This window comes from Taeniopygia guttata, chromosome 37 (assembly GCF_048771995.1).
Source record: "Taeniopygia guttata chromosome 37, bTaeGut7.mat, whole genome shotgun sequence".
Taxonomy (NCBI): domain Eukaryota; kingdom Metazoa; phylum Chordata; class Aves; order Passeriformes; family Estrildidae; genus Taeniopygia; species Taeniopygia guttata.
In genome coordinates, this window is record NC_133062.1 from 6535180 (window position 1) to 6549297 (window position 14118).

Below are 14118 nucleotides of genomic sequence, written 5' to 3' on the forward strand. Positions count from 1 at the left end.
CCATTGTCTTTTCTTCCAGAATCAGTTGATTCTTTTGGGCGCTGGCGACATGGCAGGAAATTTTCAACTGCTACAATTTGGGCAATCTTGCTTCCTTTGGTAATTGTCACAGGTGGTTGCAAGGCATGAGCCATTATTTTCACTTGACCGGTGAAGTCTGCATCAATGACGCCGGGAATCACGATCACACCTTGTTTGCTTTTGGAAGATCTCCCCAGCAACAAACCTCCAACTAGAGAAGTTGTGCTGTACATTGGACCATATACATTGGTAGGAATTAGGGTTACCTTTGTGTCATTTGGAGTGATTTCTGTTGAGGTGGCCACATCGACTCCAAAACTTCCCCAGGTAGCAGGTGAGTTGTTAAACAGGAAGCTGTTCTTGGAGTCTGTGGGGTCTGGGCATCGATTTATTTCTTCACGTCGTGCCTCCGCACGCTGCACTGGCTGTTTCCTGCACTGCGACAAGCTTCTGTAGCATGATTATCAGTGTTGCACTTGTGACACTACACGGTCTTTCGGCAGTTTCACCGGAGATGGCCTGTTCCACTGCATCGAAAGCAAATGGTTTTAGATGATCTAAGGTTAGGTTGACTTTTTCTGCGACGAAGTGAGTTGTTACCATTGCTGCCTGACAAGGCAGCTGCAATCATGTGTCCTTGTTGTTGCGTGGCAGCTTGGATTGCAGCTGTGAATGCTTCAGCTTGGTTGCTCTTTTCTGCGCGTGTGGCTCTGACAAGTATCTCATTGACTGGACAGCCTTGAGGAAGGGTGGCTAGGATGGTTCTGGTGGGTGGGTTAGCATTTTCAAAAGCAAGGGATCGGAATAAATGTTCCTGAATGTCTGGTGGCACGTCAGATGTGTCTTTCAAAGCAGTTGACAGCCTATCAATAAATTGTCAAAATGGTTCAGTGGCTCCTTGCTTTATGGTTGCATAGGATGCAGACTTTTTCTTGTCTGGTACCAAAAGCAAAGCTTGATGGGCTAATTGCATGACAATTGATGCATTTCAAGGGGAAAGGTAAGTTGCACCTGACCGGTTGAATATGGCCCCTGCCCAGTAAGCATATCTGGCTGGACTCCATTAAAAGGGTCCCCCAATGTTGTGTGTTTGTTGGCCTCTTCAATTGCCAATCGCCTCCATTCCCTTTCAAACATGAGAAACTGGGAAGGTGTCAGGAGCAGGGAGGCAATACTAGATGAATCACCAGGACAAAACACATCTGCTGTGAATATATACTGAATGATGTTCCTGGCTGCTTCTGATCTGATCCCATGAGTGGTGACTGTCTGCTTAGCTGATTGTAGGATTTTCAACTCATGGGGCTCCCAGATGGCATTCCCATTAGACACTATGACAGGACAAGCCAGGGAGCTGACACCCTTCCAGTCACTGTCTAAAAGAGCATCCTTCACAACTGACGCCCATTGTGACTGCAATGGATTTTTTAAAACTGCTGGCAATGCCAATTGCTGTCCAGTGGGAGGTTCCACTGGTTGAACCTAACGATTTGAAAGGGTGGCAAGGTGGGCTATTTTTTTCTGTAACATATTTGGACTTTGTATCTTATTTTGTGATTGCTTGTTCCTGCTACAACTGACAGCAGGAGGGTCTGGCTCTGAGTTGTCAGAGTTGGAGCTTGGTGGACGTGGGCAGCGCAGCGCTACCGTGGTGGAGTGGGAACTGGCTGTTTCGGGGCTCTGCTCTGCTGTTGTCTGGGTAGCTGCTTCTGCCATTCCACTAGCATTGTGGCGCCCAGTCCCCCCAAGCCGCGCCGGGTTGCTCGCCGCTGCTGGTGGGTACCACCGAGTTGTGCCTGTGGTCATGCACGCCGCTGCCACTGCTGCTGCCACGGCTTCTGCGGGGGGGCGAGGGGCCAGCACCACCTCGCTCCCTTCTCCGCCCGGGTCTCCGCTTTGATCTCCGCCCCTGAATTCCTCCTCCTGACTTAGCCCCGTTTCATCACCAACTCCGCCTGCCTCCTCAGGTGTTTCCCCGCCTCCCAAGGGTCCTGACAGGGCCACCTCTGGGTTTGCCTCACTCTGCGGAACCACCGAGCTGTTAACATCCGCTGTCTGTGGGCAAACTTCTGCCCCTGCCGCGCCCACGCTTCTGCTCAGTCCCGTGCCGGCCGGCCCTGCGCCGCCTGGCTCTGCGCCTGCCTCCAAACAAGCGACAAAATCCCTGACAGAGGGACTGACTGGAGCCTTCTGCCCTCGCACTGGCTGCATAGTACAAACATTAAAGAATTTTTCAACCCGAGATGGCTTCTGAACTTCTGTCTGTTCTGATGTGGATTGCTCAAACGCCTGAATCGCGGCTTCCGCTGCCTTTTTTTTTTCCACAGCCATGCTTCGCAGGATATGTAAAACTTTTTTCAAAATGCCTCCGAACTCCAGCACTATTTTCTTGTCTTTTCCACTCTCTATCACTGTTTCCCAAAGCAGCTGCCCCAGCTCTTGCCGTTCGACTTGACTAAAAATCAGCGAAGGCATTTGCAACTTGCCTTTGTTTCTTGCCCACAGAACCAACTGTTCTAAATCGGCTTCTTTAACTTTTTCAGCTCTCTTTGAGAGAATATGAAAGAGAAGCCACACGGAAGCCTGCAGATCCCCATCCATGGTGAACTTTCACCCTCTCTCTCCGCGGCTTACCTCCACCTCCGCGGGTTGCTCCACTCCCTTTTCTTCGGCAAGGGAGCACTCCCACTTTAGCTCCCTGGCCCCGGCCACATCCACACCCGCTGTTTGGATTCCTTATGAATGCCAGGGTCTTCACTGCTCCAGTGGACTCTCGCAAACAAACAACAATGAGAAAAGTCTTTTTCCTCCTGTCGGGAACGGCCCGATTTGGAGTCTGGAGCCTTCTGCTCCGTTCCACCTGATCCCCGTTCACAAAAAGTGAATTTGGGATCCCAGTCCCATCGCCATAAGGCGATTTGGACCTCAATTTTCGTCGCACGACTCAAACTTGGCTCCCCGTTACTCTAAAAGTAATTTGGGAGCTTTTTTGGAGCCTCCCAAGTCCCTGGTCCGGGCACCACTAAAAGCCAGGGAATCTCAGAAAATGGGAAACTGGACAAGACAAATGCAGATCTGAACCAATGTGGTTAATCAAATGTTCTTCGTTTATTCGAGATAAGATGGTAGTTTATATAAGCGTCTACATAGTTTACAAAAACAAAGGCACTCTGATTGGCAAGCTAACATTGTTTACCTTTTCCTTAAGGTGGCCTAAACCTTACACTATAAACCTATACAAATTCACACCCAGACAGCCCAGTGGTCCCCATCACACCTTAATACTATTTCTATCTGCGCCACAAACTCTTAATTTCTAACTGCGTCAGAGGCTTGAAGGCCTCACAAGGCCCAAATCTGAGGCCTAGACTGGAGTAGCTCCAATCTCATAACTCATGTCCTCTTTCTTTCAAAAATGCTGCAACATAAACCCATGCTGACTGGGTCTGGTACCCTGGCCATCCTGTAAGTGCTGTGTGATAGCACTCAGTATGAATTGTTCCATTATATTTATATGAATATATCTGGTATTCCATCACTAATCCTGTGGGGCAAATTGAATTGAAGTTCAATTCCACCTGTCCAATCTTTTATATCTCTGAGAAAGTCTGGGGCTGGGATTGGACCCAGCCACTCAGAGGCTCCTCTCTTAAAGGAATTTTAGAAGTCTAGGGTTCCTGGAGGATTTGTGGGTCTCAGGGTGGCTGCTGGATGTCATTTTTCCACCTCATGACTCAGCAGGAGTTTCTCCATTAAAGAAATAAAGCTTTTGCCTGAAGCTCCCTCTCTGCCCATGACATGCACTCCTGTGAGTCTCTTGGACACCCTGGCTCTTTGGCAGCCTGGGGACTCCTGGGATGTCATTGTGGGGCCCCTGTGAGTGTCTGTGACAGATCAGTGCCTTTGGAGCCCAAGGTCCCCTTGGGATGTCACTATGGAATGGCTGTGACTGCCTCTGACTACTTGGTTCCTTGCCATCCTCAGAAAGCCCTGGGAGGTCTCCATGGAGCCCCTGTCTCTGTGTGTGATATTCCAGCTCTTGAACGTCCAGGAGAGTCTTGGAAAGTCCTCATGGAACCCCTCTGAGTGTGTGTGACAAATCTGATACTAAGCAGGCAAACATCACCAGGCCTCATTGCCATGGTCAGTTTCCATGGCAACCATCCCCAGCTGCTGTTGCTATGGTCAGTCCCTGGGCAGTTCCATGGAGACCCCATTGCAGAGGTGGTTGCCATGGACACCAGCTCAGGCCTGGAGCCAGAGTCTGTTGCCATGGCAACCATTGGCACGCCCATTCCCAGGGTCATGGGATCCCAGAACCACAGAATTTTTGGCTGAGCTGGGTGGAATACATCGGGATCCTCGAATACAACTGCTGGCCCTGCACAGGACACCCCAACAATGCCAGCCTGGGCCTAACAGTGGTGTCCAAATGTGGCTGGAGTGCAGAGAGCCCTGGAGATGTGACCTTTCCCTGGGGAGCCTGGGCAGTGCCCCAGCAGCCTCTGGGGAAAAACCTTTTCCTGAGATCCAAGTTAAGGCTGCCCCGACTCAGCTGCAGCCGTTCCCTCCAGTCCTGTCCCTGGGCACCAGAGTGAAGAGGTTCCCACAGCCCCAGCCAGGGAGCCACTCCCAAGGCTGTTGCCATGGCCACCAAGGCTGGGACCAGCTCGCAATCCTGGTTTCCATGGGCCCAGGTTTAGGAATGGGATTCCCCAATTTCCTGCTCCAAGTAATACTGCAGTGCAGCTTGCTGCCCTCCTGCCTCCCATGGAAAGCACAAAAGACAAAGATCCTGAGCTAAGAACAATTTATTGGGAACAGCAATGTGATAAGGAACAAACAGGAACAGAAACAATATTGAACACAGAAATCATAAGAAAAACCATTTACAGGGAAAAGTACATCACCACCGACTGTCTCTTCCCAGACATGTATTTCTTCCTTCCTGGAAAGGATGCCCTTCTCCTTAGGGGGAAGAAACAGTCCCTTTCCTGCCCCTGGCAATGACATCAGTGTGAGAGTGAATGTAATTGCAACACAATGGCCAAACCCTCACGTCATTTGACCCCACATCATGTCATTGCCAGGGGCAGGAAAAGGAAAAGGTGTCTTCCCAGCATGGATCACAGGGAACATGGGTCACCAGATCTCTTCCCAACATGGGTCCTCCAATAGAGGATGAAGCTGGACAAAGCTCTTCCTGCAGTCAGGGCATTTGCAGGGCTTCTCTTACTGGTGCCTCCGTTGGTGTCTGGTAAGGTTAGACCTCTGGGTGAAGCTCTTCCCACACTGGGGACACCTGTACGGCCTCTCCCCAGTGTGGATGCGCTGGTGCCTGACGAGGTGGGAGTTATGCTTGAAGCCCTCCCCGCAGTCAGGGCAGCGGAAGGGCCTCTCGGCTGTGTGAATCCGCTGATGCAGAAGGAGCTGGGAGCTGGTGTGAAACCTTTTTGGACACTCAGGACATTCGTAAGGCCTCTCCCCGGTGTGGATGCGTTGGTGGGTGATGAGCTCAGAGCTGCACCTGAAGCCCTTCCCACACTCCCCACACTCATAGGCCCATTCCCCCGTGTGGATCATCTGGTGGCGGAGCAGGTCAGAGCTCTGTCTGAAGCTCTTTCCACACTCCAAGCACTTGTAGGGATTCTCCCCATTCTGAAGATGCTCATGGACCACCAGCTCTGACCTCTTGCTGAAGCTCTGTCCACCTTCCTGGCACAGGCTGGGTCTTTCCTCCTCAGAGCACCCTGGGCTGGGTTTGCAGCCCCTCCTCCTGTGGGATCTCTGGGGCTTTTCCTCCCCATTGGATTCCTGTTCCATGGAGCCGCTCAAAACAGCCTCTTCCATGAGGTTCTGCCATGGGGATTTGTCAACTCTGGACTCCATCTTCAGCTCCTTGTCTGGCAAGGAAGGAAAAAGGCAGGATGGGATTTGCCTGTGTGCCAAAGGGAGCAGTCCTTCACTAGGAGAATATCAAAAATGCAAATGCAATGGGACAAACGTAAGAAAAAACACTGACCGAGTCAGAATATGACCTGACACACTGTGGGTCAGGGTGTTGGCAGCAGTCCAATTAAATGGTGGCTGCAGTCCTCCTGCAGTGACAGGTGTGCTTCTGTTCAAGCAGTGATCCTGGAGCAGGGTGGAGTTTGCCTCTGTAGGTCCAGTAGTGGTGTTGTTGGGAATCTTCCTATGGGAATCCAGTGCAGAAGAAAAGCTGCTCCTCTGAGAATGCAGTGGGAAAAGGCTGGCTGTGGTGTTTGAAGTCTGAGATTATATCCAGGCAGGAATGCTTGGCTCCTCCCACTGGGTGGAGCATCTCACAATGGGATGATTTCATTTTTATCAGTCATGCAGTGACATACAATGGCCCATTAGCAGAAGATATTTCCCGGAGAGATGATTGGTTATGGAAGAGATAAAGTAAACTGCCCAATTAACAGAATTGGGCACACCACCTCTAACAGATAGGAACTGATTACACATCTTCAGCTGCATCTTGTAACCAAAGAGAACTTTCTAATCCAATTTTGTATTTGTAGCTGCTCCTGAACAATGCATTATTAGCAATATCATCACTGGATGTGTTCATTAGTCAAACATGGCTTTACCTTTCTGTATTTAGAAGGTGGACAAGGCCCCATCTGGCTTGGGGCTGTAGGATCAAAGTCAGCTCCCTTGGTTCCTCCTTGGGCCCTGGCCAGGCTTTGGGAGGGACCCAAGAGGAGGATGAAAACAGATGCTCCCACACTGCTGTCAGTTTGTTTATTGAGCAGTATCAGAGCTGGGCCCTCTCACAGCAAGGCTGGCGACTCATCTGGGGCTGGAGGCACCTGCAGGAATTTCCAGTGTCTAGGAGTGGCTCTGCAGTTCTTGGCTGCAACAGCTTCTTCCAAGCTGCTGTGTGGGTCTGGGTGATGGTAAAGTCTGAGAGATACTGCTGCTAAATCTATCTTAATCAATGTAGGCAATCTTTGGTAGTGATGGTTGGGTGCATTGCTGAGCTGGTTTTGTAGCTTTGGCTAATGACTATGTCCTTTGCAGAGCTTCTCCTTTTGTCAGTTTTTTGCTGTTTTGCATTCTATAAATTACACACTTCCTTAGGTTGGTGTCTGTGTTTTTGGTGCTTACCTTGTGCACCAGCAAAACAGGGCCCCATCCTGCCTAAGAGTTACCTAGGAAGACAAAAGCCCTCACTCCAAAAATTCCCCTTGCTCCTTACTCCCCCCACTTTATACACTGACCAAGATGTCCTATGGGCTGGGGTATTCCAGGGCCAGCAAGGTCACCTGTGCTGGCTGTGTCCCCTCCACACCTCCCTGCCAGCCCCAGCCCCTCCCCAGCGTGGCCCAGGGGGGCAGGACAGGCCTTGGCTCAGTGGGAGCTCAGCAAGAGCAAAACCATCTCTGTGTGCTCAGCCCTGTGCTCAGCACCTGGCCCAGCAGCGTCTCAGTGCCAGTGTCCGTGCCATCACTCCCAAAAAGGGGTTTCTATGGCACCTGACAGGAAAGGTGTCCCAGGTGTCACACCCAGTGAGGCTTGCCATGGAAACAGTGCCCAGCACTGCCCCTTTCTGTCTGCCTGACCTGTCCTTGGCCCTGGCACTGCCGTTTGCTGCTGGTTCCGCGGTTCCTGACCGGCCAGCGTGGCACAGGGCAGGTGCCTATGGCACAAGGCCCCGGCAAGGAATCCCCTCTGTCTCTGGGCTGTGACAGCAGATGTGAAGAAAGGCCCAGGGTATGTTTCCATGGCAAACAACCATCACAATGCCTCCAGGCATTGATTGCTGTGGCACCAAACTAAGGAATGGGTCCCTTTGGCTGTTGCTGTGGCACCTGGTGGCACCAAGGAGTGGCACTGCAATTGTGCCTGGAACAGCCCTGGCACCACTTTGTCCTGAGGGCTGTCATGGCAGCCGAGGGCAGTAACAGCTCTGCAGGCAAGTGGCCATGGAACCTGGCTGCAGAAAGGGGTCCTGGCGTGGTTTCCAAGGAAACTTGAACCGATGAGGGTTGCCATGGCACCCAAACCCAGCAGTGGGGTCAGTGCAGTGACCATGGCAAGAGTCCCTTGCAATGGCCCAGTGCAGGTTGGGCTGATGATCCACCCTCACAGCTGGCCCAGGGCAGATCTGGAGTGGTCTTGGAGGCACTTGGCCACCTTGAGTTTGCAACACACTTGAGGAGGGTGTCACGATCCGCTTATAGCGGGGTGTCGTGAAGGTTCGTTAGCTGATCCCAAAGTGCAAAAGACAAACAGCAGGGGACTATCAGTTTAATCACAACAGATGCACCTTTATTAAGGGCCAAAAAACAATAAATGCGATAGTGGGGTCAGAAAAGAAATAAAAAGGAGAGAGGGAGAGAGAGAGAGAGAGAGAGAGAGAGAGAAGGGGGGATGGGAATAGCTGCCAACACAGGCGAGGTCCTCAGTGGTCCGGACGATGGGGATCCGTCTTGTTGTGTTGGGGAGAGTCTCCAAAATCCTGCCCAACCCAGGGGTCCAGTTATAGTCCACAGAGGGAAAGGGGGGAACAATGAGAGTCTATTGAAATTGCTATGGGGGGAACAGGTGTATCTACGGAAAATCATCCAGGCTGAACAAACACAATGATGAATAAGTCCATTGAAGTTACTGGAGAAGAACAGGTCATGTCATTCCCCCCCACCACCACTCTCTGTGGTAGGGGTCTCAGTCTCAGTCCTTGGGGAGAGGGTTCTTGATCTCCGTCTGTCACGGTGTTAAGGAGGCAGATGAGGGGTCTTCAGTGAAAGACCACCAGAGTCACCCCAACAGTTCATTTGGCTTAAAGGTGGAGAGTGAAGCAGGAAAGGCAGAGGGCCGCTCTGAGCTGGGTCCACGCTGGGTCTTCGGCAAGTCCTTGCCAAGTTCTTGCCGGGCCTCGTTCGGAACAGAACGTAACGGTACAGCGGCTGCACCTGCACTGTTGCCTTCTCCAAGCCAGAACTGCAGTGGGGGAAGGGAGTTCCTTCTCGTGGCAATCGGCAGGCAAATGAGTGAGGGTCTTCAGATTGCCTCTTACAGAGGGTATCTGTTTTCAATGGGGAAACTCAGGATTTGCTATAAAACAAAAAGAAAGAAAGGCCCTTTATTCCTGAGTGCAGCCAGTTCTCCAAGCAAAGCAGGTCCCAGGTGAGTGAAGAGAGACAGGATGGGCTTGGGGAATGTGGAGCAAGGTTGTCCATGCTGGGTCAGACCTCCAGGCAGAGCTTTTCTGAGCAGGCCAGACCTCCTGAAAAGAGTCCTGGGATCATTATCAGTCACTGCATTCTGTAATCTCCTCTTGTGTAATAAGAACAGCAATAAAAGAGACCCTTTAAAACAGGAATACATATTTCCTAGAAGCTCTTTAAAATATCACTCCATAAATATTGTAGAAAACCTTCTTAATGAATGGCACTAGAGCAGAGAGAAATCAAGGCAGAGCCATGGTTTGTGAGGACTTGCTTGATCCTAATGAGCCCTGTGGTGCATTTGGAGCTGAGCCCTGGAACCTCAGGGCCTGAGAGGAGATGGCACAAGCCTTTCCAGGAGTCAAAGTCTTGAGGCATTAATGGGTCCCACTAAGGACCATCCCCAACACAGGCTCCTCATGGACTCCTTGGAGGAGTGAATTGGAGGCAAGGATGGCACAAAAACCTCTCAGAGACTCAGTGTGGAAAGGATATTCCAAAGTACTTTAACAACTGAGTATCTCAAAGCATTAATGAGCCCCACTGAGTGTCAGTACAAAGCTCTCAAAGGACTCGTTAAAAGAGATTAATTGAGGCCATGATTGCACAAACCTCTCACAGAGTCTGTATCAGAGGGGAAACACCAAGTACCTTAAAATAATTGAGTTCCTTGAAGCATTAATGAGCCCATGCTCTGTTGTTACTGACAAAGCCTCTCCAGGGACTAATTACAGCAGCTAATTGGAGGCCATGATTGAACAAAACTCTCAGAGTCTCCAAGGCAAAAACCAAAGTCTTTCGAAAAACCTGCAGTCCCTTTGAGCATGAAGGAGGCCCCAGGGCCATTCCTGACCAAGGCTCCCCAGGGACTCCTTCCAGCAGATCCTTGAGGCCACTGGGATGTGGGCTAGGGGGAGATGCTGAGGGCAGGATAAGGAGGTGACAGTGCCCAGCCTGGCTGCGGCTGTGCAGGAAGCCCCAGTGCCTCAGCACAAGGTGTCTCCTGATAGCCCTTGGTGGCACAGAAGCTGCTGTGCCCCAGGGCACTGAGACTTGGCTTCTCTTTGTCCCCACCTGTCATCACTGCCTCCAATTCTATGCTCTGTCTGGGGCCTGGAGACACTTTCTCATTTGTGTCCCTCATTCAGACTCATTAAAAGTCAAAGAAACTTTGGAGTTGGATTCTGACTTGAGTTTTTGAGAGGTTTCTTCAGCTCCTTCCCAGGGACTGATGCCTAGGGCCTCAGCACAAAGCCAGAGAGGGTCATTGAAGTCCTTGTGCTGTGTCTGTATTGCTGAGCTGGGCCAGGCTCCTGGCACAGAAGCAGCTCCTGAACACCAAGAGCTTCCAAGGATCATTTCTCTTGATGAGCAGCTCTTCTCCCAGCCCAGCAGGGCTGGGGCACTGCCTGCAGCCAGCCCGGGCACAGTACACAGGCACAGAGAGCTTCAATCAGTCAGGGCTGGGAAGGTGCTGAGAAGTGTCTGGGGCAGAATCACTGCCAGCCCTTGGCACAGGAACCTCTGGCTGCAGGACAATGCAGCTGCAGCTCCTGGAGTGATCTCCTGAAGCTGGAACGTCCCAATGTCCACTGACTCTGTGAGTACAACCCTGAGTATTTCTGGTGCAGGAGAGGTGAAAGAGCTCTCAGCACCTCAGCCAGAGGGGAGCAGGGCAGCCAGGGAGCTCCTTTGGCCTTGTTATAAATGAAAATTTGTCCAGCCAAATTAATATGAAAAATAAAATATTTATTTTACAATCAAATTTTATCTAGCCCGCCACAAGGAAAGAACAGAGCCGAGCCCGGGGTCGGCCCTGGGTGTGCAACAAAGAGGTCAGCCTCAGCAGAGGTTTTCCTCTCTGCCCACACGCCTCCATCCTGGTACAAGCAGTTTTTATAGGGAAAATTCCGCCTGAGGCCAAGATTTCAGCAATCAGTATTTTCTTCTATTCAGAGTCCATATGTTAATAAGATTTTCTTTTTTGGTGATGAGGGAGAACAAATCACTGTCTGGAGTTTGTTGAATCCTTTGATGAAATTTACGGGAACGCTGTATTCACATGTATCTGCCTCAGGATTTCCATGATATCCATCTCGGGTCGTTCACGCTAACGATCAGCACCTGGGGTTTCTGTATCTCCCCAGACATGGCCCATCTCCTGGCGAGTACCTTCTTACTTGTAAATCAGTTTCCAATTTACACCCAGTCTCACCTGCGCCTGTGAGGGGGGAAATCCGAATACAAACATGTGTACTCTAACAAATATTCAATATCACATATATCATATTAGAAATGGCGCAAATTATATCTACTAAACATAACAGCCTTGGCCAAGCCCCTTCCCCCATGGCTGGGGCTGAGTCCTGGCTGAGCTGCAGCTGCTGCTGTGCCCTTGGCAGGGGCTGAGGCCGTGGGGCAGTGCCCAGAGCAGCCGGGCCTGAGCAGAGCTGTGGGGCCAGAGCCGGCTGGGCTGTGCTGGGGAGAGGCCCTTGGTGCTGCCCAGAGCTCAGGGCAGCTGGCAGAGCTTGCAGGGAGCTGGGTTGGGCTGGGAGAGCCTGGCACAGAAACCATCAGTGTCCATCTCAGCCTGGCAGAGTGTGCAGGGGCAGGACTCAGCCCAGGCCTTGTGGGGCAGGGCCAGCACCTGGGCAAGGCATTGAAAACAGGCAAGAGCCCGAGAGAGGAGGCTGCTCTGTGCCCTTGGGGTCATGGACAGAGCAGGGAGGGGTCCCAGGACATTTGTCACTGCTAGTATCTGTCCCCAGCTGTGCGCAGCCCTGGCTGCTGAGTGCAGGTTTGCCCTGGGCTGTGTTTGGCTGTGGCCCAGCTCCATCCTCCTGCGGGGCTCAGGGCCTGTTCCTGGCCATGGCCAGCCTTAGCCAGCCTCTCTGCTGGCCCAGAGGCCAGCAGAGACTGGGGCAGGGCTGTCTGTGAAGCCCCACAGGTGCCACGGGCTCTGCAGGAGCTGGCAGAGGCTGCCCAGCAAGGAGGCCATGGGGCACAGAGCCCCAAGGCTGCTGTGGGCACCTAGAAAGTTCTTGAAATTCCCTTGGGAAGGTGTGAATTGCCCCAGATGATAGCAATTCACTGAGGGTTCTGAGATAATGGGCCTGCAGCTGCCCCTCCCTCTGTCGGTTGGTGTTTCCCAGCTGTTGTTATCTTTATCAGGGTGGTGACTCATCTTGGGATCTGTTTTCCTTCCAGCTGCTGGTCTCCCAGGCATCTGACTCCTCTCAAGATCAATGGCCAAGTCCCTTCTCAGGCACACAGAGGCTCTCCTGGTTCCATGACTTATTCCAGGTTCCTTATCTACATCCTCAGCTGGTTTCTTGAGCAGAAATCTCATTTTAGTGCTGATTTGTTTAGCCATTTTGGTTGTGATGTGTGTCCTGCAATGAGTTTTTTGATGGTTTTGTTCCCCTCAAACTGGGCCTCCAGTCTTATCAGGAGTTCTTCCTTCTCTTTACTCCACCATCTTCTGTTGGCTTGGAAGTCTGTTTTGGGTGGGAAACGCCGACCCTTTCCTGATTTCTAACCCATGAGTGTGCCAATCTTTTGGGTTGTCTCAGGCCAATTTTTGTCTTGAAGTCCCTGCCACATACCTCACAGATCCACTCCCTGGCTGAAGCCATTTCCGCTGTTTCCCTGCATTTAGGAAGGTGAAAAACAATGCTGTGATAAGTACTCATCTCTTACCCACATTTAGCACACCGAAAACAAACCCTCCTTTTCCCATGGGCTACCCTCAGATGTTCAATCAAGCCCAACACACAGTTCACCCAGGAACCACAGGAAGGATAAGGTGGATTTTGGTCAGGAACAGTCATGGTAACGATGTCTGCCAGTGTCTGTTCTCTGAGGTTCTCTGTCTGAGCTGGGGATGTCTCTGGTAAGGTGTCCTTGTCCGGCTCAGGAGGTGATGTTTCTGGTGTGCTCTCAATCTCATGCTCCCTGTTTCTCTTCTCATCGTCAAGCACAAACAATTCTCAGGTCCTCGGAAGGCAGGTCTTCACTCCCGCACTTGGTCATGGTGCAAGCTGTTGATACACCTCAGGCAGCCTGCTCAAACCCTTCTTGCTTGCGGAAACATGAACACATTCAAAGTTCTTCACTAACAAGTGCAATCTATCAAACTCCAAGTTCACCTGAGTAGCCAATTCACGTTCTGCCAAACTGGGGGATGCTGAGCAATTTTTGCAGGACAATGGACACATTCAGCAGAGGCACAATCCAGTCTTCTGATAACAAAGTAATCCATTCAAGGACCAAGGACAGTGAATACTTGTAGACAGAAGAAGAGTTAGCGAGAATCAGCAAGTTGTCAGCAAAGTTTGAAAAAGTGGGAAATAAAGAGGACTAAGAGTGGGCCAGATGACCACAGCAATGTGTGTGTAGAATTAGGTATCCAATTAGCATTTAGTCTTAGATGTGTGTACTGTTAGGACTGGTAAATCATGTATTAGCTAGAGGGACGTGGACATTAGAAGATATTATAAATATAGATTTCTGAATAGTAAAGTTGGCTTCACTTGATCACATGGATCATGGTGTGATGTCTCGTTTCTGATCCTCTGTGAGGCATTTATTTTGAAGATTTAAGAGTTTTAGGCAAGTTATGATAGTTAAATTAGATGTTACTGAGTTAGCAGAAATAGATAAATAGGTTTGTTCGTAGTTAACAGTAGCTGGATCCATTAACTCATTGCTTGTCAACTTTATGTTTGGGTAGCTGTGCTTATCGTGAGAAACAGAATGTGATAAACATGTTATAAATGAAAGATTCCAAGTTATTAGTTATTAATTTAATAAAATTTATTAAATGTACCAAATATAAATTTTGAGGGGAAAAAAAAAGACATTTCAAAAAAGTCAGTGTTGAGCCTGGGATTGGCACTGG

General features: G+C 50.6%; 1 pseudogene; it reads right to left on the bottom strand.

Moving 5' to 3' along the window:
- LOC140681564 (uncharacterized) overlaps window positions 1–14118 on the bottom strand; it is a 115951-nt pseudogene that overhangs the window by 59188 nt on the left and 42645 nt on the right.